The sequence below is a fragment of the Oncorhynchus mykiss genome, chromosome 14, assembly GCF_013265735.2.
Source record: "Oncorhynchus mykiss isolate Arlee chromosome 14, USDA_OmykA_1.1, whole genome shotgun sequence".
NCBI lineage: Eukaryota > Metazoa > Chordata > Actinopteri > Salmoniformes > Salmonidae > Oncorhynchus > Oncorhynchus mykiss.
Window position 1 is genome coordinate 3318582 of NC_048578.1, and position 24229 is coordinate 3342810.

General features: G+C 42.8%; 1 long non-coding RNA gene across 3 annotated transcripts; it reads right to left on the reverse strand.

Moving 5' to 3' along the window:
* Window positions 1–1148: 1148 nt before the first annotated feature.
* Window positions 1149–14091, reverse strand: LOC110488557. Of its 3 annotated transcripts, none has more exons than XR_005035895.1 (4): window positions 12999–14089; window positions 7111–7226; window positions 3700–6551; window positions 1149–3471 (listed from the first exon to the last, which is right to left on the reverse strand). It is a non-coding gene; the product is annotated as an uncharacterized LOC110488557 (long non-coding RNA). The 3 variants fall into 3 exon arrangements; XR_005035894.1 differs by lacking the exon at window positions 1149–3471 and having other exon boundaries at window positions 3478–3891; window positions 4304–6551; window positions 12999–14091; XR_002468436.2 differs by lacking the exon at window positions 1149–3471 and having other exon boundaries at window positions 3478–6551; window positions 12999–14081.
* Window positions 14092–24229: the final 10138 nt, after the last annotated feature.

Sequence of the window (24229 nt, forward strand, 5' to 3'; positions counted from 1 at the left end):
ATTTTTGATTCTTCTTTGTAGCCACCCTTTGCCTTGATGATAGCTTTGCACACTCTTGGCATTCTCTCAACCAGCTTCACCTGAATTTTCCAACAGTCTTGAAGGAGTTCCCACATATGCTGAGCACTTGTTGGCTGCTTTTCCTTCACACTGCGGTCCAACACATCCCAAACCACCTCAATTGGGTTGAGGTTGCGTGATTGTGATGGCTAGGTCTTCTAATGCAGCACTCCTTCACTCTCCTTCTTGGTCAAATAGCCCTTACACAGCCTGGAGGTGTGTTGTGTCATTGTCTTGTTGAAAAACAAATGATAGTCCCACTAAGCTCAAACCAGTTGGGATGGTGTATCGCTGCAGAATGCTGTGGTCCCCATGCTGGTTAAGTGTACCTTAAATTCTAAATATATCACTGACAGTGTCACCAGCAAAGCACTCCACACCTCCTCCATTCTTCACGGTGGGAACCGCACATGCGGAGATCATCCGTTCACCTCCTCTGCATCTCACAAAGACACGGTGGTTGGAACCAAAAATCTCAAATTCATCAGACCAAAGGACAGATTTGCACCAGTCTAATATCCATTGCTCATTTTTCTTGGCCCAAGCAAGTCTCCTCTGCATATTGGTGTCCTTTAGTAGTGGTTTCTTTGTAGCAATTTGACCATGGAGGCCTGATTTACACAGTCTCCTCTGAACAGTTGATATTGAGATGTGTCTGTTACTTGAATTCTGTGAAGCATTTATTTGGGCTGCAGTCTGAGTTGCAGTTAACTCTAATGAACGTATCCTTTCAGTAGAGGTAACTCTGGGTCTTCCTTTTTTTGTGGTGGTCCTCATGAGAGCCAGTTTCATCATAGCGCTTGATGGTTTTTGCGACTGCACTTGAAGAAACTTTCAAAGTTTTTTTTTCTGGATTTTCTGGATTGACTGACCTTCATGTCCTAAAGTAATGATGGACTGTCATTTCTCTCTGTTTATTTGAGATGTTCTTGCCATAATATGGACTTGGTCTTTTACCAAATAGGACTATCTTCTGTATACCACCCCTACCTTGTCACAAAACAACTGATTGGCTCAAATGCATTAAAAAGGAAACTAATTCCACAAATGCCAAGAGTGTGCAAAGCTATCATCAAGGCAAAGGGTGGCTACAAAGAAGAATCAAAAATATAAAATATATTGTGATTTGTTGAACACTTTTTTGGTTACTACATGATTCCATATGTGTTATTTCATAGTTTTGATGTCTTCACTATTATTCTACAATGTAGAAAATGGTAATAAAAATAAACACAAACCCTGGAATGAGTAGGTGTGTCCAAACTTTTGACTGATACTATATACTATTAATCAACAACCTGATGATTTGAGTATGTCTCAAATGTGAAAATGCAGCTGTACAACAAATAATTATTAAGGAATCAAAGTATATATTAAAGCTATGAATTTTATCTTGTGTCCATATTACTAATTTTGCAGTTGACTTGCTTTTAACACAATTTAGGAGTGTAATTCTGATGAGAACATTGCTTTTTGATACTCATCCTGTAATACATTGGTAAGATATTAATAAGCGTAAACACACACACGCCAGGAAGATTATTTAATAAATCCCAGTGTCCATGTTTCATTCTGTTTATCATGGAAATAGAACATGACATGTAGAATATGTAGAATAAAATATTATTTACTGCTGTATAATTAATACCACAATACTGTACATTTCTACAGGATCACAAACAATCCTGTATTGATCATAAGCAAATACATACAGTGCCTAGAGAAAGTCTACACCCGTTGAAGCTTTTTCACATTTTATTGTGTCAGTGCCTCAGAGTTGTGAAAAAATATTTAAAATACAAAACAGAAATATCATAATTGGTTAAGTCTCCACCAACCTGAGTGAATACTTGGTGTAAGCACCTTTGGCACAAATTACAGCTGTGAGTCTATTGAACTAGGTCTCTACCAACTTTGGCAATATTTGGTCATTCTTCTTTACAAAACTGTTCATGCTATGTCAAGTTCCTTGGGAGCGTTGATGGACAGCAATCTTCAAGTCATGCCACAAATGTTCTATTGGATTTAGGTCGGGGCTCTGATCGGCCACTCAAGGACATTTACCTTTTTATTCCTTAGCCACTCCACCGTAGCTTTGGCTGTGTGCTTCGGGTCGTTGTCATGCTTAAAGGTGAACTTCTGTCCCAGTTTCAAATTCTTGCAGATGGCAGCAGGTTTTCCTCAAGGACTTTTCTGTACATTGCTCAATGAATTACCCCTTCTATCCTGATAAGTGCCCTAGAAAATATCCCCATAACATGATACTGCCACCAACATGCTTCACAGTAGGTATGGTGTTCTTTGAGTGATGTGCCACGCTGGGCTTGTAAACGCTTTGCATTTTTGTTTCGTCAGACCACAAACGTTTTTGTCACATGCCTACAGAATCGCCCAAGTCTTTTTTTGCTTACTTCAAACGGGATTCAAAGTGGGTTTTCTTGAGTAATGGCTTCCAGCTTGCCACCCTAACATATATGCTTGGGATATTGTCGTCACATGCACACATGCAGCTCTTTCAGGGGTGCCATTGGACTCTTGTTAGCCTCTCTGATCAGTCTCCTACTTGCTCGGTCATCCGGTTTGGAGGAATTGCCTGATCTAGGCAGGGTCTTTGTGGTGTGTTACACCTTCCACTTCTTAATAATCGGCTTGATATTCAAGGACTTGCATGGTACTGTGCCTTGACAACGAAGTCTATGAAGTCTATGAGGTTTAATGACTGAGAGTGTGAATCCCCGCCTGCCTTGCTGTCTGACAGCCTCTGTATTTCCAGTGGGACAGCAGCTTGCAACCTGTCCTCCAGATCTCTAGGAGGTGTACTGTTTACAGACCAGGCCCCAGGGCCAGGTGAGGAGCAGAAGAGAGCGCAGAGTCTTCCAGAGATAGGAGTGGGTGGAGAGAACGGAGGAAGGGTAGGGGTGTGAATGAATGAATAGAATGTCGAAACAATGGGACTTCAGATCATAAAAACAACATCAGATAATCCCCTTGAGTAGAGAATGCAGAGATATTTTTCTATCTGCAGAGATTCATCTTCTATCACCTGACTAGTCTTATAGAATGTGTTGTACAGTACTACAACAATATGCCACATGGTGGCACACCACACCATTAGACCTCATCCGTACTGTTCAGAGCTTTCTTTCTCATCAACCCCTGTATGCTTTGATTGAAGGTACATTTGACGACATCGTCTCTTTCAGAGGGTTAACCAGATCTCTCGCCTCTTCCTCGGGTCTCCCAACAGCTCCACAACCAGAGAAGGGAAGACCCCCCGCACATCCGCCCAGCTCTTCCTCCCAGAAGCCGTCATCCACCTCTTCCTGGTGGTAGCGCAGGTGTCTGATGATGCCACTTTTAGGAAGGTCAGCTCCTCTGCCCCCTGGCACTCATTCGGTGCCCGCGCCAGACCTGCGTCACAGAGCACACCCACACTCGGAAATCAGAGACAATAATACATGGGGGGAAACATTGTTTACATTACTAATGATTAACAAGATGGAGACACAGTAATATCAATTACACATTGAACCTGGAATTTGGTGAATCGTCTCACACGCATTCAGAGGTGGGAGAGAGGAACTGGCTTTCTGGTTATTGTTGAGCGATGATTCTTAAGAGAGGAGAGCTTCTACTAACCCCCAGAGTGAGGGGAAGCGGCTCTGCACCTTCTTGGAGTGTTCTGATGAAGAACCGGAGCTGTTCAAGGACCAGTCCAGCTGGGGACCAGGGATGCCCAGCTTAAGGTAGGCAGAGGAGCCTTCTGCTAGGGACAACAGGAACTGCAGGTACCTCTCAGGGACAGCCAACCTGGCCTGCTGCATTATGTGCCTGCAAAAAGAGCACACATGCAGTGATGCTCAAAATTAGGGCTTTATTTATTCAATTATGGCATCTCAATAGATTTCAAAACTGTTATGGGTCAGTAAGGATGAGGTTGCGACCTCGTACCTCTCTCACACAGGAAGGGCAGTAGTGTGTTTACTCTGTGCTGAGTATAAACAAAAAGTGGGGAGACTGCAGCAGTTTGGTAGAGGGTAATTGTACTGTAGTCAATGTATGGGACCAACTGACTGCTAGAGTAAATAGCACTGTTCATGTAGGCATAAGATGCGTCCTAAATGGCACCCTATTTCCTCTATGGCACGCTATTCGCCCATAGGCCTCTGGTCAAAAATAGTGCACAATATATAGGGAATAGGCTGCCATCTGTGGCGCAGCCAGAGAGAAACCTGTCCTTTACCTTCAGCCAGTCCTCCATGTCTCCATCCTCTATCACCTGAAGCTCCTCCCCCTCTGTGATTGATAAGCTCATCTCCTTGGCAGGCCTACAAGAAGATGGTCGGGGCCAATTGCACACTATAAAACCTGAGACTAAAATCCCATTCCTGTAATATTGACTTTGCATGCTTTCATTTCCAAAACAGTAAGTTATGATATTCTCACCTGATGGCTGTGGAGAACCCTGCAAGCCAAGGGGTATCCGCACGGCATCGAGCACAAAGTCGAATCAATGAAAGTGTCACCATCTTTATCATATTCATCAAAGTCTGTAAACTCAGACTCGTTCTCTGAGATGTCTTCGTTGGACATATCTGCCTCGCTCAGCCTCCTGTCCCTCTCTAGCTACTCATCTGCCTGGGTCATGGCGGTGCTCGCCAGCCTGGACTCCTGGCTAACCTGGACACACACACATGCACCTTTCTACCACCTGTCACCACGTCTCTCACAGGCACTTTGTCCGAGATTGATTTTACTCAGTCAAACTTTTTACAGCCACACCTAGCACACTGTCACACCTCAGACACGATACATCAACACCTTAAAGATGGAATCCGCATTTGGAGGAACAGCACCACTGTTCGCCCCCAGCGCCCTTTGTTATTGTTTCGTTGATTAATCAGAAGAGAGGAGGGTCCGGCAGAGTGGTAACAAACAACAACAAAAAATCACACGTGCAATGATGTCCGAGAGGGAGGGGGGCGACGACGACGACAGTGTTTGTTGTTTGCAGTAACTTCTTTGTTGCTGTAATATCCCAAATGGACGTGGCCGTTTCACCAATTAAGGATGATGTATAATGATGAAATCTAACACAGCAAAACAGGGGTTATCGTCAACAAGGACATCTGGGGTGGGCATTAGCATCATACTAGGATAATATCAGCAGCATATTGTCTGCATTATTCTTCCTAAACCCAACGTCTGTCCCGTAAAGTAAAGGAAAGAAACATGGTTTTCCAGGCCACTGCAAAGTCTTGATCACCATTTTTTTTTTATTGAAGACAAAGACAACCGAGTAAAGCAGCAGGAGGAGGTGGGTGAGGTGTGTGGATTGAAGGAACAGTGCCAACTGACTCACGGTGCCGGCTGCATTTGCATTTGTCCTTGTGTGATGTGGGAAGTAGACAGTGACTCACGCGTTCCGTTCAGATACAGATACGGGGCAGCCACCTGCCTCAATGGGCCAGGCAGAGTGCAGGAGATCTACGAATGGATCTAGTAGCACAAAGCATCCGGCATCTGCAGAGGCTTGTCTATAGGCCTAGGACACATGATGCAGCCTTCATTTCTTTCTTCATCACACACACCACTCACTTAGCATAAAATAGCTTAGTCCACCTCTGCAGAAGGCTAACACGGGTGAATAAAAGAGGAACTCTGGTCTGTTAATAGAGCCTGCTTAAAAGATTAGTTGCTACATCGATTTGGACTTATAAATTAATGATATATACCCATTGATTCCTGAAGAATAGAACTTATAAATGCCTCATGGGCTTAGTTCAACGATCCCACCCATTTGGGTACCCATCAGAACCCAAAATATGTGCTTGTTTGTAAACAATGTAAATGTAAACAAACACTGTATAGCCTTTAAACACTATAATGTTGATATCATGGAAGGTCAGTCCTGGAGCTCTATTGCTTCAGAATGCACACCTTTAGGAAGAACAGGAGAGGTGAAGCTGGGATTATCTCACACACAAAGGACCATTCACTCCATGAAAATGTAAACATTTTCACCACAATCGCGCTTTGATCAAAACAGCCTTGTGGATATTAATTGCCATATAATGGTGTTTACATGGTAACCAAGGAGAGTGGTATCAAAGCGAGCCACACCTTGTCTTTAGGGGCAACCTGGAAGTGAAAGCCGGCCGTTTCTGGTGAAGGCTGGGGACTCCAGGAGGAAAAACAACCAAACAAATCTGTCTGACTGACTGCCACAGAACAGAACATTCTGCCTGGCCACCGTCAGCAGTGCCCAAGTGAGGAATGTAAAAAGCTCTTGGCATAAGAGAGGGACTACTGTCCATGTAGGGTTTTACTGTGAAAAGAGCTCCAGTGGGTCCCACGCCTGACCTCACCTTGGTGGAGTTTTCGCAGATCTCACTAAAGCCACTGTGCGTGGACTGGCAGGTGTCGATATCTGTGCAGCACAGCAGAGTGAAGTTCTCTCGGATTTAGTCATACAGGTCGCCGTACAGTCTCTGTTGGGTAAAGGCAGAAGGGAAAACTGGGGTTATGGCTGAAGCCCTCATGCCAGACAAAATCAGAGGTGATTTGAGGGGGAAATTTACTTGGGAGGATTTTAATCAACTGATTCATAATGAATTGCATTTGTTACTGCAATAATAAGAGTTGAGTCACAGAGAGATTTCCCTTGAGTGAGAGATGAAGAGGCACATTCAAGTAGATTGTGGTGTTATGAATGTTCTGTGGGGAAAATAACCCTTACATTAATGAGCTGAACTTTTGACTCACCTGATTACTTTGCAAAGGCAAAAAGGGAAAAGAAAACATTTGAGGATTTCATATTTGGGTTAATTTCGCTGACGTTGGTGCTCTCAGCTCTACAGCTAAGACAACCACAGACAGGAAATGATTAAAGTCATACACACAAAGGAATGTTTTTTTTCAGTGATAAGAGAGTGCAGACTATGCAAAGTGCTCATTCCTATAAGAGCCCATCTAATATGCCTAAAACAACAGCCAATGATGAGAATCCAGAGAGACAGTATGAAGTTAGGAGATGCCAGGTGGTCTTACCCTCATGATGGCAGTCAGCTCTGCAGTGTAGTAGTACTGGTGATGGGATTTGATGGAAGGTACTCATTACGCACCTCTGTCAGTCTCTGGTCATACTCTTTGAGCTTGGCATTCAGCTGGACAAGGGTAACAGGGAGGAGTGAGTAGATTATAAAATGTGCTCCATTTTGCAATAAATTCTAATATTACAGGTAATCAAAAGGCAAAGGGTAAGGTGTCTAAGTAGAGGACAATATTTAAAAACTCAACTACATTATTCGTACATGCTTTATTGAAGGCATTTCTACATAGTAAAGCATATAACCGATCGCAAACCATTAACTTTTTGGAAATATGTGTACTCCAAGGGCGCAACTTTCACTGGGGACTGGGTGGGGGGGGACATGTCCCCCCATGTCCCCCCATTTTTGTCCTCCCAGTTTTATCACTGGAATGTGATACAAAACGAGGCAACGGTGTGCTTTAGGACCATGCGCACGCCTCCAAGTGGTCAGGTAGGCTGTCTGGAGTGTTTATCAGACTGGATAATAAATAAAAATATTATACATGTATGTTATGTCCTTTCCAGTTCTAAAACCAAAGTTGTGCCCCTGGTGTACTCTACAGTGCCTTCGGAAAGTATTCAGACCCCTTGACTTTATCCACATTTTTTTAGGTTACAGACTTATTCTAAAATTGTTTAAATCTTTTTTATCCCTCATTGGTGGGTTCTGACTTCTAAACTTGAAATAGGGTTAATTATCAGGTGCCAAAGGGCCAAAAGTGCCAAAGGGCCAAAAGTATATATACAGTGCCTTGCGAAAGTATTCGGCCCCCTTGAACTTTGCAACCTTTAAGAGTGGTTTCAGGCTTCAAACATAAAGATAAGAAACTGTATTTTTTTGTGAAGAATCAACACCAAGTAGGACACAATCATGAAGTGGAACGACATTTATTGGATATTTCAAACTTTTTTAACAAATCAAAAACTGAAAAATTGGGCGTGCAAAATTATTCAGCCCCTTTACTTTCAGTGCAGCAAACTCTCTCCAGAAGTTCAGTGAGGATCTCTGAATGATCCAATGTTGACCTAAATGACTAATGATGATAAATACAATCCACCTGTGTGTAATCAAGTCTCCATATAAATGCACCTGCACTGTGATAGTCTCAGAGGTCCGTTAAAAGCGCAGAGAGCATCATGAAGAACAAGGAACACACCAGGAAGGTCCGAGATACTGTTGTGAAGAAGTTTAAAGCCGGATTTGGATACAAAAAGATTTCCCAAGCTTTAAACATCCCAAGGAGCATTGTGCAAGCGATAATATTGAAATGGAAGGAGTATCAGACCACTGCAAATCTACGAAGACCTGGCCGTCCCTCTAAACTTTCAGCTCATACAAGGAGAAGACTGATCAGAGATGCAGCCAAGAGGCCCATGATCACTCTGGATGAACTGCAGAGATCTACAGCTGAGGTGGGAGACTCTGTCCATAGGACAACGATCAGTCGTATATTGCACAAATCTGGCCTTTATGGAAGAGTGGCAAGAAGAAAGCCATTTCTTAAAGATATCCATAAAAAGTGTCGTTTAAAGTTTGCCACAAGCCACCTGGGAGACACACCAAACATGTGGAAGAAGGTGCTCTGGTCAGATGAAACCAAAATTGAACTTTTTGGCAACAATGCAAAACGTTATGTTTGGCGTAAAAGCAACACAGCCCATCACCCTGAACACACCATCCCCACTGTCAAACATGGTGGTGGCAGCATCATGGTTTGGGCCTGCTTTTCTTCAGCAGGGACAGGGAAGATGGTTAAAATTGATGGGAAGATGGATGGAGCCAAATACAGGACCATTCTGGAAGAGAACCTGATGGAGTCTGCAAAAGACCTGAGACTGGGACGGAGATTTGTCTTCCAACAAGACAATGATCCAAAACATAAAGCAAAATCTACAATGGAATGGTTCAATAATAAACATATCCAGGTGTTAGAATGGCCAAGTCAAAGTCCAGACCTGAATCCAATTGAGAATCTGTGGAAAGAACTGAAAACTGCTGTTCACAAATGCTCTCCATCCAACCTCACTGAGCTCGAGCTGTTTTGCAAGGAGGAATGGGAAAAAAATTCAGTCTCTCGATGTGCAAAGCTGATAGAGACATACCCCAAGCGACTTACAGCTGTAATCGCAGCAAAAGGTGGCGCTACAAAGTATTAACTTAAGGGGGCTGAATAATTTTGCACGCCCAATTTTTCAGTTTGAAAGTTTGAAATATCCAATAAATGTCGTTCCACTTCATGATTGTGTCCCACTTGTTGATTCTTCACAAAAAAATACAGTTTTATATCTTTATGTTTGAAGCCTGAAATGTGGCAAAAGGTCGCAAAGTTCAAGGGGGCCGAATACTTTCGCAAGGCACTGTATATAGACATAGGCTATGGTCGTTCTTATACAAACAAACAGACCCTCACTCACAATGACTAGCTAACGTGTACTTTACCCATTTCATTTTATATAAAATGGTATTGTGTAGAATGCAAACCCATACATCTCAACACAGCCAGCATGCTTCCTCCAATCAGTCTACATTAGAGGGAGCATCAAGGAGTTTGCTGGCTACAGCACCACTGCACCAAGCCCTGTCCCTTCTGCCCCTGCCACAAGTGTTCATCTGCCCAAATATATATATGCTGATGGAAGGAGGTTTTCACTCATCGCACGATACATGGCCCCATTCATTCTTTCCTTTACATGGATCAGTCGTCCTGGTCCATTTGCAGAAAAACAGCCCCAAAGCATGATGTTTCCACCCCCATGCTTCACAGTAGGTATGGGGTTCTTTGGATGCAACTCAGCATTCTTTGTCCTCCAAACACAACGAGTTGAGTTTTTACCAAAAAGTTATATTTTGGTTTCATCTGACCATATGACATTCTCCCAATCTTCTTCTGGATCATCCAAATGCTCTCTAGCAAACTTCAGACGGGCCTGGACATGCACTGGCTTAAGCAGGGGGACACGTCTGGCACTGCAGGATTTGAGTCCCTGGCGGCGTAGTGTGTTACTGATGGTAGGCTTTGTTACTTTGGTCCCAGCTCTCTGCAGGTCATTCACTAGGTCCCCCCGTGTGGTTCTGGGATTTTTGCTCACCGTTCTTGTGATCATTTTGACCCCACGGGGTGAGATCTTGCGTGGAGCCCCAGATCGAGGGAGATTATCAGTGGTCTTGTATGTCTTCCATTTCCTAATAATTGCTCCCACAGTTGATTTCTTCAAACCAAGCTGCTTACCTATTGCAGATTCAGTCTTCCCAGCCTGGTGCAGGTCTACAATTTTGTTTCTGGTGTCCTTTGACAGCTCTTTGGTCTTGTGGAGTTTGGAGTGTGACTGTTTGAGGTTGTGGATAGGTGTCTTTTATACTAATAACAAGTTCAAACATGTGCCATTAATACAGGTAACGAGTGGAGGACAGAGGAACCTCTTAAAGAAGAAGTTACAGGTCTGTGAGAGACAGAAATCTTGCTTGTTTGTAGGTGACCAAATACTTATTTTCCACCATAATTTGCAAATAAATTCATAACAAATCCTACAATGTGATTTTCTCATTTTGTCTGTCATAGTTGAAGTGTACCTATGATGAAAATTACAGGCTTCTCTCATCTTTTTAAGTGGGAGAACTTGCACAATTGGTGGCTGACTAAATACTTTTTTGCCCCACTGTATATATGTATATACAGTTGAAGTTGGAAGTTTACATACACCTTAGCCAATTACATTTAAACTCAGTTTTTCACAATTCCTGACATTTTATCCCAGTAAAAATTCCCTGTCTTGGGTCAGTTAAGATCACCACTTTATTTTAAGAATGTGAAATTTCAGAAAAATAGTAGAGAGAATGATTTATTTCAGCTTTTATTTCTTTCATCACATTCCCAGTGGGTCAGAAATGTACATACATTCAATTAGTATTTGGTAGCATTGCCTTTAAATTGTTTAACTTCGGTCAAACGTTTTGGGTAGCCTTCCACAATCTTCCCACAATAAGTTGGGTGAATATTGGCCCATTCCTCCTGACAGAGCTGGTGTAACTGAGTCAGGTTTGTAGGCCTCCTTGCTCACACGCTTTTTCAGTTCTGCCCACACATTTTCTTTTGGATTGAGGTCACATTTTCATATTTTCTTTTGGGCTTTGTGATTGCCACTCCAATACCTTGACTTTGCTGTCCTTAAGCCATTTTGCCTTTGGAAGTATGCTTGGGGTCATTGTTCATTTGGAAGACCCATTTGCGACCAAGCTTGAACTATATCCACATCATTTTCCTCCTCGTGATACCATCTATTTTGTGTAGTGCACCAGTCCATACTGCAGCAAAGCACCCCCACAACATGATGCTGCCACCCCCGTGCTTCACAGTTGGGATGGTGTTCTTCGTCTTATAAGACCCTTTTCCTCCAAACATAACGATGGTCATTATGGCCAAACAGTTATACTTTTGTTTCATCAGACCAGAGGACATTTCTCCAAAAAGTACGATCTTTGTCATTATGTGCAGTTCAAACCGTAGTCTGGATTTTTTATGGCAGTTTTGGAGCAGCGGCTTCTTCCTTGCTGAGCAGCCTTTCAGGTTATGTCGATATAGGACTCATTTTACTGTAGATATAAATACTTTGGTACCTGTTTCCTCCAGCATCTTCACAAGGTCATTTGCTGTTGTTCTGGGATTGATTTGCACTTTTCGCACCAAAGTACGTTCATCTCTTAGAGACAGAACACATCTCCTTCCTGAGCGGTATGACGGCTGCGTAGTCCCATGGTATTTATACTTGCGTACTATTGTTTGTACAGATGAACGTGGTACCTTCACACTTTTAGAAATTGCTCCCAAGGATGAACCAGACTTGTGGTGGTCTACAATTGTTTTTCTGAGGTCTTGGCTGCTTTCTTTTGATTTTCCAATGATGTCAAGCAAAGAGGCACTGAGTTTGAAGGTAGGCCTTGAAATATCTACACAGGAAGATGCTGGAGGAAACAGGTACAAAAGTATCTATATCACAGGGAAACGAGTTTACGGCATTTACACTTTATGTGTATTGAATGACAAATACTGTACATAGTTTAACAGTGCATGTAGCATGTGGAGGTCTAAGCTGTGATATTGTGATGGGTTTTCTAGGGTTCTCCACCGCTCCAATAGTGACCATTAGATCACAATCTTTTCGAGACTAATGAGTAACTCACATCCCTGCTTTGTTTGATTATCTGTCATTAACAACAACTACCTCAGAGTAGCATAAAGATTGAGAGGAAGTCCACAGTAAGAACTGATCAATTTGCTGCCTTGTCTACAAAGGTTTAGAGGAAATGAAAGGCTTTGGTTGTTTGAGTTAGATTGTGTTAGAATGTATTTCCCTCCTAGAGAAAAGCTGAAAGTATAACATGAGAAAACCTCTGGTAATGAGTTGTATGGTTTTGTGAGGGGATGCATTGTGGGCTTAGAACAACATGCCATGGTTACATCATTGTGTCATTTCCATAAGCATGGAGGAGTCTATCGTAAACTTCACTCTTAAACTAATATCTCCTCATTTACATGGAGAAAAAATAGTAAATAAGTGTACTTAATCGGAGTAGATCATTATTGTGGGCTTGACGTGAATGTGTAGGCAAGCTGTAGATAAGTGAATGTGTAGACACAATGTGTAGATAAGCTTTAACAGACTCCAAAACAATCTCTACACAACGTTCTCAACTTAGCGAAGCCTGATGAAGACAATTTACAGTTATGAACGCTACACTACTTTTGCGAAGTAGTATATCTGGGTACTCAAACTAGGCTGCACTGCAATGTGTATCATACATTACTTCAGTGTGTCCTCCAATAAGCCACTGCACAGCTCAGCTCACCCTTTTGGCTCTCAGCTTCTTGGTTGACCTCTTCAGTGTCAGTGGTGAGTGAGCGATATCGGTCGGCGGCCGTGAGATGACATGGTCCGCTCTGCGCTGTGGCCTCAGAGACCTACACACAGCAAACACATTCCTGGGAATAAGACACAGACACACACACAAAGGTAGGGTATTACACCAGCGCTATGGCATCCCCTGATGTTAGAATGGCTGATTAGAGAAGAGAGTATAGTATTCATACCCCTTGACTTATTGCACATTTTGTTGTGTTACAGCCTGAATTCAAAACTGATCAAATTTTTCCTCACCCATCTACACACAATACCTCGTAATGACAAAGTGAAAACATGTTTTTATATTTTTTTCTCACATTTATTGAAAGTTAAATACAGAAATGGCTAATTTACATAAGTATTCACACCCCTTTGCTATGACACTCCAAATGGAGCTGGGGTGCATCCAATTTCCTTTGATCATCCTTGAGATGTCACTACAATTTGATTGTAGTACACCTGTGGCCAATCCAATGATTTGGACATGAATTAGAAAGAAACACACCTGTCTATATAAGGTCCCACAGTAACAGCGCATGTCGAAGCAAAAGCTAAACCATGAAGTCCAAGGAACTGTCTGTAGATTCCCGAGATAGAATTGTGATAAGGCATCATTCTGGGAAAGGGTATAAAACTATTTATATTTTCTGTGCTCTTGAAAGTTTCCAAGAGCAGAGTGGGAAATGGAAAAAAGCCAAAGCAAAGCTGGAATGGCTTCAGAACAAGAATGTGAAAGTCCATGAGTGGCCCAGCCAAAGCCTAGACTTGAATCTCATTGAAAATCTGTGGAAAGAATTGAAGATTGCTGTTCACCCCCACCTCCCATTTAACTTAACAGCGCTTGAGAAAAATCCAGATGTGCAAAGCAGATACAGACATACCCAAGACTACACAAAGACGTAATTGCCGCCAAAGTTTCTTCTACAAAGTATTGACTCAGGGTTGTGAATACTAGATTTCTGTATTTCATTTTCAATAAATGAAATAAAAAAAAACTGTTTTCACTTTCTCATTATGGGGTATTGTGTGTAAATGGGAGATTTTTGTTTTTTTTAATCAATCTTGAATTCAGCCTGTAACAACAAAATGAGGAACAAGTCAAGGGGTATGAATACTTTCCGAAGGCACTGTATCTGACATATTTCCTTCATATATGCCTTTGAAACATTGCATGCATCTTGTCTTACCAAAATGGGAGGTTTGGAATGACTGATAGTAAAAATGTTATTGTGTTGTGTGATCAAACTATCAAGCTCCTTATAGGTTACCCAGAGTTCAAAGTCTTCCTTGCCTCTTTGCCAGTCTTTCTTTTGGAAATGTATGGCCAGCCTCTGGGGAGCCTGAATAAGGAATGTTTTAAAGTTGATTGGACACACAGTCAGGGGTATTTAATTCACCTTATAAACCTTGTTATGATCCATAAATAGGAATTTGGTTTGTAATGCAAGTGCAGAGCCCAATTTAAAGTAAACACGTCTTGTTTTTGTGTACGGGAGAACTTGCAGATGTTTGGAGCTAAAGGCAGGAGTTTGCTATCAATACTTGGTGGAAAGTCAACACCCCAGTGAAAACAGGCCTGTCCAGTGTTCACTTCCTGTTTTAGGTGAACTCACTGCCGACGTCAGAGAACTGATCCAGGAGCCTGGCTCAGAAACAAACTGTCTCCTTCACACCCAGACATCAAATAGCAGAGCTGCTACGGGCTAGCCACCAGTAGTACTGAAGCCACAGAGCGCTTTTATTCTGAAATGTTCAGACGTGGAGGGATTGGTTCACAGGCCCTTATTTCACCATCACCACCCTGCCACATTCTCCATGATGCTAGGGTCTGAGATGGACAAAGTCTCACAGTCCATGGGTGGAAAAGACTTGCCTGAGTGTTTATGTGAAAATTATTATAACTGTTAGACCTACTCTGTAGGTGCAATACTGATGCTACCAGCAGAGCCAAAAGCACAAACACCAGGAAAAGCACAACAGGACAGTTATTTCACTATGGAAACAAACTACAAACCACAATGGTCAGAGGCAAGTTCAATGTCCACGGCAACATGTCGATAGAAGACTCATTAGGAATGCTCTTAAGTCTGGCACTATAGGAAGTTACTACACTATAACGCAGCCAGTCCTAATGTTAGAAAACTAATAGGATTAGGTCAGTTCAGTACATTTAAAGCAGGCACAGCCATTCAATCATTTAATGAAGATGTCAGATAATCAAAAACCCTATTATGCAAATCTTACAGAATGACCTACACCATCCATATTGCTCCATGGGGAAACATCCAATTGGAAATCAGCACTACTGTATGACACAACTAGAACTGTTTCCCTGGTTCCTGAAACAAATGCACAATGTGTGCTGTATTCCCCTGCCTTGCTTAAGGACATAGACAACACCAAGGTCCCTGAAAGTCACCAGCTCAATATCTGAATACATTCTATGAAAACATTCAATATGAGTGTTTTGAGTAGTTTCAAGTTGTATGTCACATGCACAAGTACAGTGACAAGCTTAACTTGCAAGCCCTATCCAACAGTGAAGTATTCAATATCAAAATAGTATAACTAATAAAATAATCTATTTAAAAAAAAACAAGAGAAATAAGAGAGGAAGATATTGTGGCGAAGGTCTTTGTAAGGCAGGGTTTACACACGCAAACACACACCACCAGTCCAAGTGAAGGGTTGAAACAGTAGACGAGGTTCAGTAGAGGCACTGATTGGGATCACCTGTCTGCAGTTTGGCTCTGATTACAAGTGGAGACATGTGTGGCTGTTCTGATGCAGTCTCAAAGTTTTCCCCTGGTCCTGCCTCTGGGGAATACTTCACATTGCTGTCCGTGGCTCTGGCAGCCAAAAAAACAAAGAAACCTCACAGGCACATAATGTCCATCTACCACACAAGCCCTGAAACCGCTACACAATATACAGGGTCAATGCCAGTACCAAATTTACAATGAGCATGGATACTGGAGTATTTGAGTACTGTATGTAGGGATTAGGAGAAAGTGACTGATAGTAGGACAAATTATAATAATAATAGTAAACAGTATGGCAGCAACATACATGGTGGGTGGGTGTGTGAGTGATAGGTGGATATACATGTAAACAGGGCTGAAAAGTGACTGGTAGCAGGAATATATAAATACTTATGGTAATATGTAAACAGGAGTAATAGTGACCATTAGCAGGATAAATAGGTAGATATGAATGGTAATGGCAATCAATAATCAATGAACAGAAGTGTAGCGGTAGTATTAAATATAATAAATATCTATTTTAGCAGCGTTGGTGTGAGGGGGAGCAGTAGTTGTTAGCCATAAAACAGTCTTATGGCCAGGGGATAGAAGCTGTTTAGGAGTCTGTTGCTCTGAACATTGATGTACTGGTACTGCCTGCCGGACGGGAGCATTGAGAACAGTCCATGTCTTGGGTGGCTGGAGTCTAGTCAATTTTTTGGCCTTTCTCAGACACCGCCTGGCATGGACGTCCTGGATGGCTGGGAGCCCCAGTGATTTGCTGGGTCGTCCGCTCCACCCTCTGTAGGGCCTTGCCTTCCGGTCGAGGGCGGTGCAGTTGCCAAATCATTTCAGACTCCGGAGGGAGAAGAGACACTGCCATGCCTTCTTCATGACTGTGCTGATGTGAGAGAACAATTTTAAGTGGACACAGAGGAACTTGAAGCTCTTGAGCTTGTGCACTGCGGTACCTTTGATGTGGATGAGGGTGTGTATCCACCCATGTTTCCTGTGGTTCACGATCAGCTCCTTGGTCTTGCTGACGTTAAGAGGGAGGTTGTTGTCCTGGCACCAAACTCCCAGGTCTTTGACCTCCTCCCTGTAGACTGTCTCATCGCCATTGGTATTCAGGCCTACCACTACTGTGTCATCAGTTGCACTCGTGCGTGGCCACACAGCCATGGGTGAACAGGGAATACAGGAGGGGGCTAAGCACACACCCCTAAGGAGCCCACGTGTTGAGGGTCAGAGTGGCAGAGGTGTTATTGCCTACCCTCACCACCTGGGGGCGGCCCGTCCGGAAGTCCAGGATCCAGTTGCAAAGGGAGGTGTTCAGTCCCAGGGTCCTGAGCTTGGTGACGTGCTTGGAAGGCACTATGGTGTTGAACGCTGAGCTGTAGTTGATGAACAGCATCCTCACATAGGTATTCCTCTTTTCAAGGTGAGAGAGGGCAGTGTGGAGTGCAATAGAGATTGCATCTTCTGTGGTACGCAAATTGCAGTGGGTCCAGGGTGTCTGCGATGATAGAGTTGATGTGTGCCAGGACCAGCCTTTCAAAGCACTTCTTTATTACAGATGCTAGTGCTACAGGGTGGTAGTCATTGTGGCAGGATGCCTTAAGAGTTTATGGGAAAAGGAATGATGGTAGTCGGTTTGAAACGTGGGGATTACAAGGAGAGGTTTAAAAAGTCAGTGAAGACGCCTGCCAGCTGGTCTGCACATGCCCTGACGTCACGCCCTGGAATACCGTCTGGCCCTGCGGCCTTACAAGTGTTGATCTGTTTAAAAACCTTACTCACGTCAGCCTCGGAGAGAGATCCCCCCCAGTCCTCTGGATCAGCAGGGGCCTTCATGCAGGGCTCTGTGTTGTTTTTGTCGAAGTGTGTGTAAAAGGCATTGAGTTCGCCTGGTAGAGAAGCATCATTGGGCAGATCATGGATAGGGCTTCCTTTCTAGTCCGTAATGTACTGTAGCCACTGCCACATACATTGAACGTCTGAGCCGGTATTGTTTTCCGATATTGTCATTTTGCCTGTTTGATGGCTCTGCGGAGGTGGTCGAGGGACTTCTTGTACGTGTCTGTGTCCTCAGCCGTAGCCACAGAGATGGCTGCGATAGCCCTGTGAGTGGTAGCTCTGTCCTTTAGCTTAGCACGCATCTCAGTGTTAACCCAGTAATGCCCTTAATGTAGGGAGGGCTGTGAGAGTGTTGGTTAAAGTAGTTGTAGAAATGATGCTAACAAAAACAGACCCTGAGAGGGCAGGTAAGTGTCCAGGGGATATTCCAAACCAATTTTAGCTCAATGATATGCCACTCTACGATATGGCAGGTCGTATCACAGGGTGTACTGCCCACCATGACTGGAGAGGGTGACGTGGTACAGAACATATAAGGGTACATTATAACGCACACACACACCCGACCACAGCTTCTCATTTAGCATTAGTAGGATGAGAGTCCTCTCACCTGACCGTACTCTTTCTCTATGGCAACCCGTTGTTTACTGAAAGAAGAAGAAAAATAAGAACATCACATAAAGACACAGTTTCATCCAAGATATGTCAGTGAACTGCATTTAGGCTGTAATGATATCCTCCTCTCGCCCTCCCTCTCGCTCTCTAAGATACAATAATTGGCAGAAAGCAATAGGCTCACAGCACATACCTTGAAAGCTAATATCTCTAAACACTGATCAGATGCTAGACTGGAGCTGAAAGCTCAGCCATAGATCATTCTGTTTCACATACTCCTTAGCATCCTTAGTGTATCTAATGGTTCTTGTGATGTCTACAATGCAAATTGCAGCCATACTTGCGCCATATACAGCCATACTTATCAGGTATGTACAGTATGTACAGTTGAAGTCGGGAGTTTACATAGGTTGTAGTCATTAAAACACATTTTCGCCAACTCCACAAATTTCTTGTTAACAAACTATAGTTTTGGCAAGTCGGTTAGTCTACTTTATGTATGACACAAGTCATTTTTCCAAAAATTGTTTACAGACAGATTATTTCACTTATAATTCACTGTATCACAATTCCAATGGGTCAGAAGTTTACATACACTAAGTTGACTGTGCCTTTAAACAGCTTGGACAATTTCAGAAAATGTCATGGCTTTAGAAGCTTCTGATAGGCTAATTGACATCATTTGAGTCAATTGGAGGTGTACATGTGGATGTATTTCAAGGCCAACATTCAAACTCAGTGCCTCTTTGCTTGACATCATGGGAAAACAAAAGAAATCAGCCAAGACTTAAAAAAATGCTACCAAATACTAATTGAGTGTATGTAAACTTCTGACCCACTGGGAATTAGATGAAAGAAATCAAATCTGAAATAAATCTCTCTACTATTATTCTGACATTTCACATTCTTAAATAAAGTGGTGATCCTATCTGACCTAAAACAGGTCATTTTTACTAGGATTAAATGTCAGGAATAGTGAAAAACTGAGTTTAAATGTATTTGGCTAAGGAGTATGTAAACTTACAACTTCAACTGTATTTATACAAACATAGGCTTCAGTATGAAGGAACAAGTCATAGACTGTTTGCTCTACTACCGCACGGCAAGCGGTACTGGAGTGACAAGTTAATGTCCAAAAGGCTAGTTAAAAGCTTCTACCCCAAGCCATAAGATTCATGAACAGTTAATCAAATGGTTTCCCGCACTATTTGCATTGACCCCCTTTTCTTACGCTGCTGCTACTCACTGTTTATCTATGCATAGTCACTATACCCCTACCTACATTTACATATGACCTCAATTACCTCGAATTAACCCGTACCCCTGCACATTGACTTGGCTCGTTATTGTTATTTTATTGTGCTCCTTTTTTAAACTTTTGTTTATTTTACAAATATTTTCTCACTGCGCTGTTCATAATGGCTTGTAAGTAAGCATTTCACGCTAAGGTGTGTAAAGTCACCTGTTGTATTCGGAGCATTTGTCAAATTACATTTGATTTTGATTCTTTCACACTCTTCACATACGTTGCTTCTACTCTGTTTATTATCTACACTACATGAATATCTCATTCCAAAATCATGGGCATTAATATGGACTTGGTCCCCCCTTTGCTGCTCTAACAGCCTCCACTCTTCTGGGAAGGCTTTCCACGAGCAGTAGTAACATTGCTGTGGGGACTTGCTTCCATTCAGCCACAAGAGCATTAGTGAGGTAGGGCACTGATGTTGGGCAATTAGGCCTGGCTTGCAGTCGGCCGTTCCAATTCATCCCAAAGGTGTTTGATGGGGTTGAGGTCAGGGCTCTGTGTAGGCCAGTCAAGTTCTTCCACACTGATCTCAACAAACCATTTCTGTATCGACCTCAATTTGTCATGCTGAAACAGGAAGGGGCCTTCCCCAAACTGTTGCCACAAAGTTGGAAGCACAGAATTGTGTAGAATGTCATTGTATGCTGTACTGTTATTTCCCTGGAACTAAGGCGCCTAGCCCAACCCATGAAAAACAGCCCCAGACCATTATTCCTACTTCACAAAACTTTACAGATGGCATTATGCATTCGGGCAGGTATCGTTCTTCTGGCATCCGCCAAACCCAGATTCGTCTGTTGAACTGCCAGATGGTGAAGTGTGATTCATCCCTCCAGAGAAAGCGTTTCCACTACTCCAGGTTCCAATGGCGGCTAGCTTTACACCACTCCAGCCGATGCTTGGCATTGTGCATGATGTCATGTGATCTTAGGCTTGTGTGTGGCTGTTCGGCCATGGAAACCCATTTCATGAAGCTCCCAACCAACAGTTCTTGTTCTTGTGCTGACGTTGCTTCCAGAGGCAGTTTGGAACTCAGTAGTGAGTGTTGCAACCAAGGAAAAAGGGCAACTCTAGCAGGGCATAAATGTGATGAGCTGACTTGTTAGGTGGCATGCTATTACGTGCCACGTTGTAAGTCACTGAATTCTTCAGTAAGGCCATTATACTGCCAATGTTTGTCTATGGAGATTGCATGGCTGTGTGGTCAATTTTATATACCTGTCAGCAACGGGTGTGGCTGAAATAGCTGAATCCACTCATTTGAAGGGGTGTCCACATACTTTTGTATATATAGTGTATCACAGTTATTGTAGTTGAAGTCATCTGTTGGTTTATTCCGTAGGTTGGATCATTTTGAATATCATCGCTACCAGTTCTAATCAATAATAATTTCTAAAATGATGAATGATTAGATGTATTACTTCATTACGCTGCTGTCCATTGATTACTGATTGCCATTACCATTAGTATTTATCCTGCTACTGGTCACTATTACTATCACGTTTTAGCGAAGACCCATATCCAGACAGTGTTGAAGTAACAAAAGTTTATTAATAGAACAGGGGGCAGACAAAACAACAGGTAAAGGGCAGACAGAGGTCCGTAATCCAGATCAGAGTCCAAAATTGCATATTCAACAACTTCAACAACAAAAATTGAAGCTGAAATTTGGATTTTATTTTAAGAATAAAGCCTGCTTTTCTTTTGAAGCCATAAGGAGGTAAGTATCGGCTACATATATGCCTATACTAGACTATGAGGATATTTTATATATATGAATGCTTCCGCTCTGTGTTTGAAATCACTTTACCATGGCGCATTGAGATTTATTTTCAACTGCAAAACCCTTACGCACCACTGCACGTTATATACAAGGGTTGGCTGGCCTTCTCTAGTCAATCGTAGGCTCAGTCACTGGTATACTTTTATTTACAAAACCATTTTGGGTTTACTACCATTTTAATTGTTCAGAAATGTGGTGGGAATCAATCAATCAAATGTATTTATAAAGCCCTTTTAAAATCAGTCGATGTCACAAAGTGCTGTACAGAAACCCAGCCTAAAACCCCAAACAGCAAGAAATGCAGATGTAGAAGCACGGTGGCTAAGTAAAACTTCCTAGAAAGGCAGAAACCTAGGAAGAAACCTAGAGAAGAGCCAGGCTCTGAGGCGTGGCCAGTCCTCTTCTTGCTGTGCCGGGTTGAGAGTATACATGGCCAAGATGTTCAAACGTTTATAGATGACCAGCAGGGTCAGATAATAATAATAATCACAGTGGTTGTAGAGGGTGCAACAGGTCAGCATCTCAGGAGTAAATGTCAGTTGGCTTTTCATAGCCGAGCATTCAGAGTTAGACAGCAGGTGCGGTAGAGAAAGAGTTGAAAACAGCAGGTCCGAGACAAGGTAGCACGTCCGGTGAACAGATCAGGGTTCCATAGCAGCAGGCAGAACAGTTGAAACTGGAGCAGCAGCACGACAAGGTGGACTGGGGACAGCAAGGAGTCAACAGGCCAGGTGGTCCTGAGGCATGGTCCCAGGGCTCATGTCCTCCGGAAGGGGAGGGAGAGAGAATTAGAGGGAGCATGCTTAAATTCCAAACTGAATTTGGTTAAAGGGCTTTTATGTACTCCGCACCATCGGCTTGGAACGCCTTACAAAATACTTTTAAACTGGAAGAACTTGTCCCGATTGGTGTTTTTAAATCATTGATGAATGATTTTGAGGCTGATTCCCTGGCCTGTCAATGTTTTTTATTTGCTGTTTTATGACTCTGTTTTATGACTTTGTTATACTCTTGTGAATTCTATGTTTTTTTTACTACCTGTCGTTTTTCATGTTGTCTGCCCTTAATTGTGTAATGGCTTGGTGCTGCCTATCTTGGCCAGGACACGCTTGAAAAAGAGATTTCAAATTTGAATGATCCCTTCCTGGTTAAATAAAAAAAAATAAAGAGGTACAGAACGGCAGGCAGTCTCCGGGTACAGAACGGAACGGCAGGCTTAGGGCAGGCAGAATGGTTAAAACCGGGAAAAATAGAAACAGACAGGCACAAGGGGAAAACCGTTGGTAGGTTTGACGAACAAAACAAACTGGCAACAGACAAAACAGAGAACACAGGTATAAATACACTGGGGATAATGGGGGAGATGGGCGACACCTGGAGGGGGGTGGAGACGAGCACAAAAACAGGTGAAACACATCAGGGTGTGACAATTATTACTGTTTACATGTATATCCTACTACCAGTCACTTTTCACGTATAAACCAAACTCAACTCTCCAGTACCCGTCCACATTAAATAAGGTACTGGCATTGACCTGTATATCAAATCAAATTGTATTAGTTACATGCGCCGAATACAACAGGTGTACCTTACAGTAAAATGCTTACTTACTAACCAACAATGCAGTTTAAAATAATAAAAAAGATGAATAAGAAATAAAAGTAACAAGTAATTAAAGAGTAGCAGTAAAATAACAATAGTGAGACTATATACAGGGGGGTGCCGGTACAGTCAATGTGCGGGGGCACCGGTTAGTCGAGGTAATTGAGGTAATATGTACATGTAGGTAGAGTTATTAAAGTGACTATGCATAGATGTTAACAACAGAGATTAGCAGGTGTAAAAGAAGGGGGGTAATGCAAATAGTCTGGGTAGCCATTTGATAAGATGTTCAGGAGTCTTATGGCTTGGGGGTAGAAGCAGTTTAGAAGCCTCTTGGACCTAGACTTGGCGCTCCGGTACCACTTGCCATGCGAAAGCAGAGAGAACAGTCTATGACTGACTAGGGTGGAATGTGTACAGGAAGTTGTGTCGACCATGCAGAATCGCCATCTTCCTGCCCACTTTGTCATTTCGACTTTCCTCCAGGAGCTTATGACTGCATGGAAGTCCCCATCTACATTAAAAGTGTATATATCTCTATGGGTCATGACCAGTTTGCGGGTGCATCACCAGGGGTGCACCCTCTAGTATCGCAATTCATGAATGGTGCCTGCAGACTATGGCCCCACAAGGCTCCTTCAGAACCTCATGACATTGCATTGCTTTCTTGACATTGCTATAAACAAAACCAATCCTACCTAGTTTTGTCGCACCTGGACTACTGCCCAATCATATGGCCATGTGCCACAAAGAGGACCTATCTCTCCTGGCTCACAATAGAGGAGAGATTGACTGCATCACTACTTGTCATCACTATTTGACAGCTCAGACACCCATGAATACCCCACAAGACAATCCACCAAGTCCAGAACGGACTTGGGAAATGCACAGGACCACAAAGAGCCACAACTACATGGAAATCTATTCCACATCAAGTAAATCATGCAAGCAGAATAAGTAGTAAAATAAGATTTAAAAAACAGATAAAACTGTGAGGAGACACAAACCCAGGCACACACACATGTATACTCACACACACGCCAGCACACGCAGTCTACACACAATTATGCATGGTGGTATTAGAAATGTATTTTAAGAATTTCTCGTCAAACAGAATAGCTTTTTGTGTGTTATGGAGAGAACACCAAAGTTCGCATTGTCTCGAAGCAGAGACTGGCACATTGGATTACCAACGCAGTGTCAAAATCATACGCTGCAGCAGGTAGACCAACTCAAGACGACATGGTAGCCCTCTCCATCAGGGGTATGGC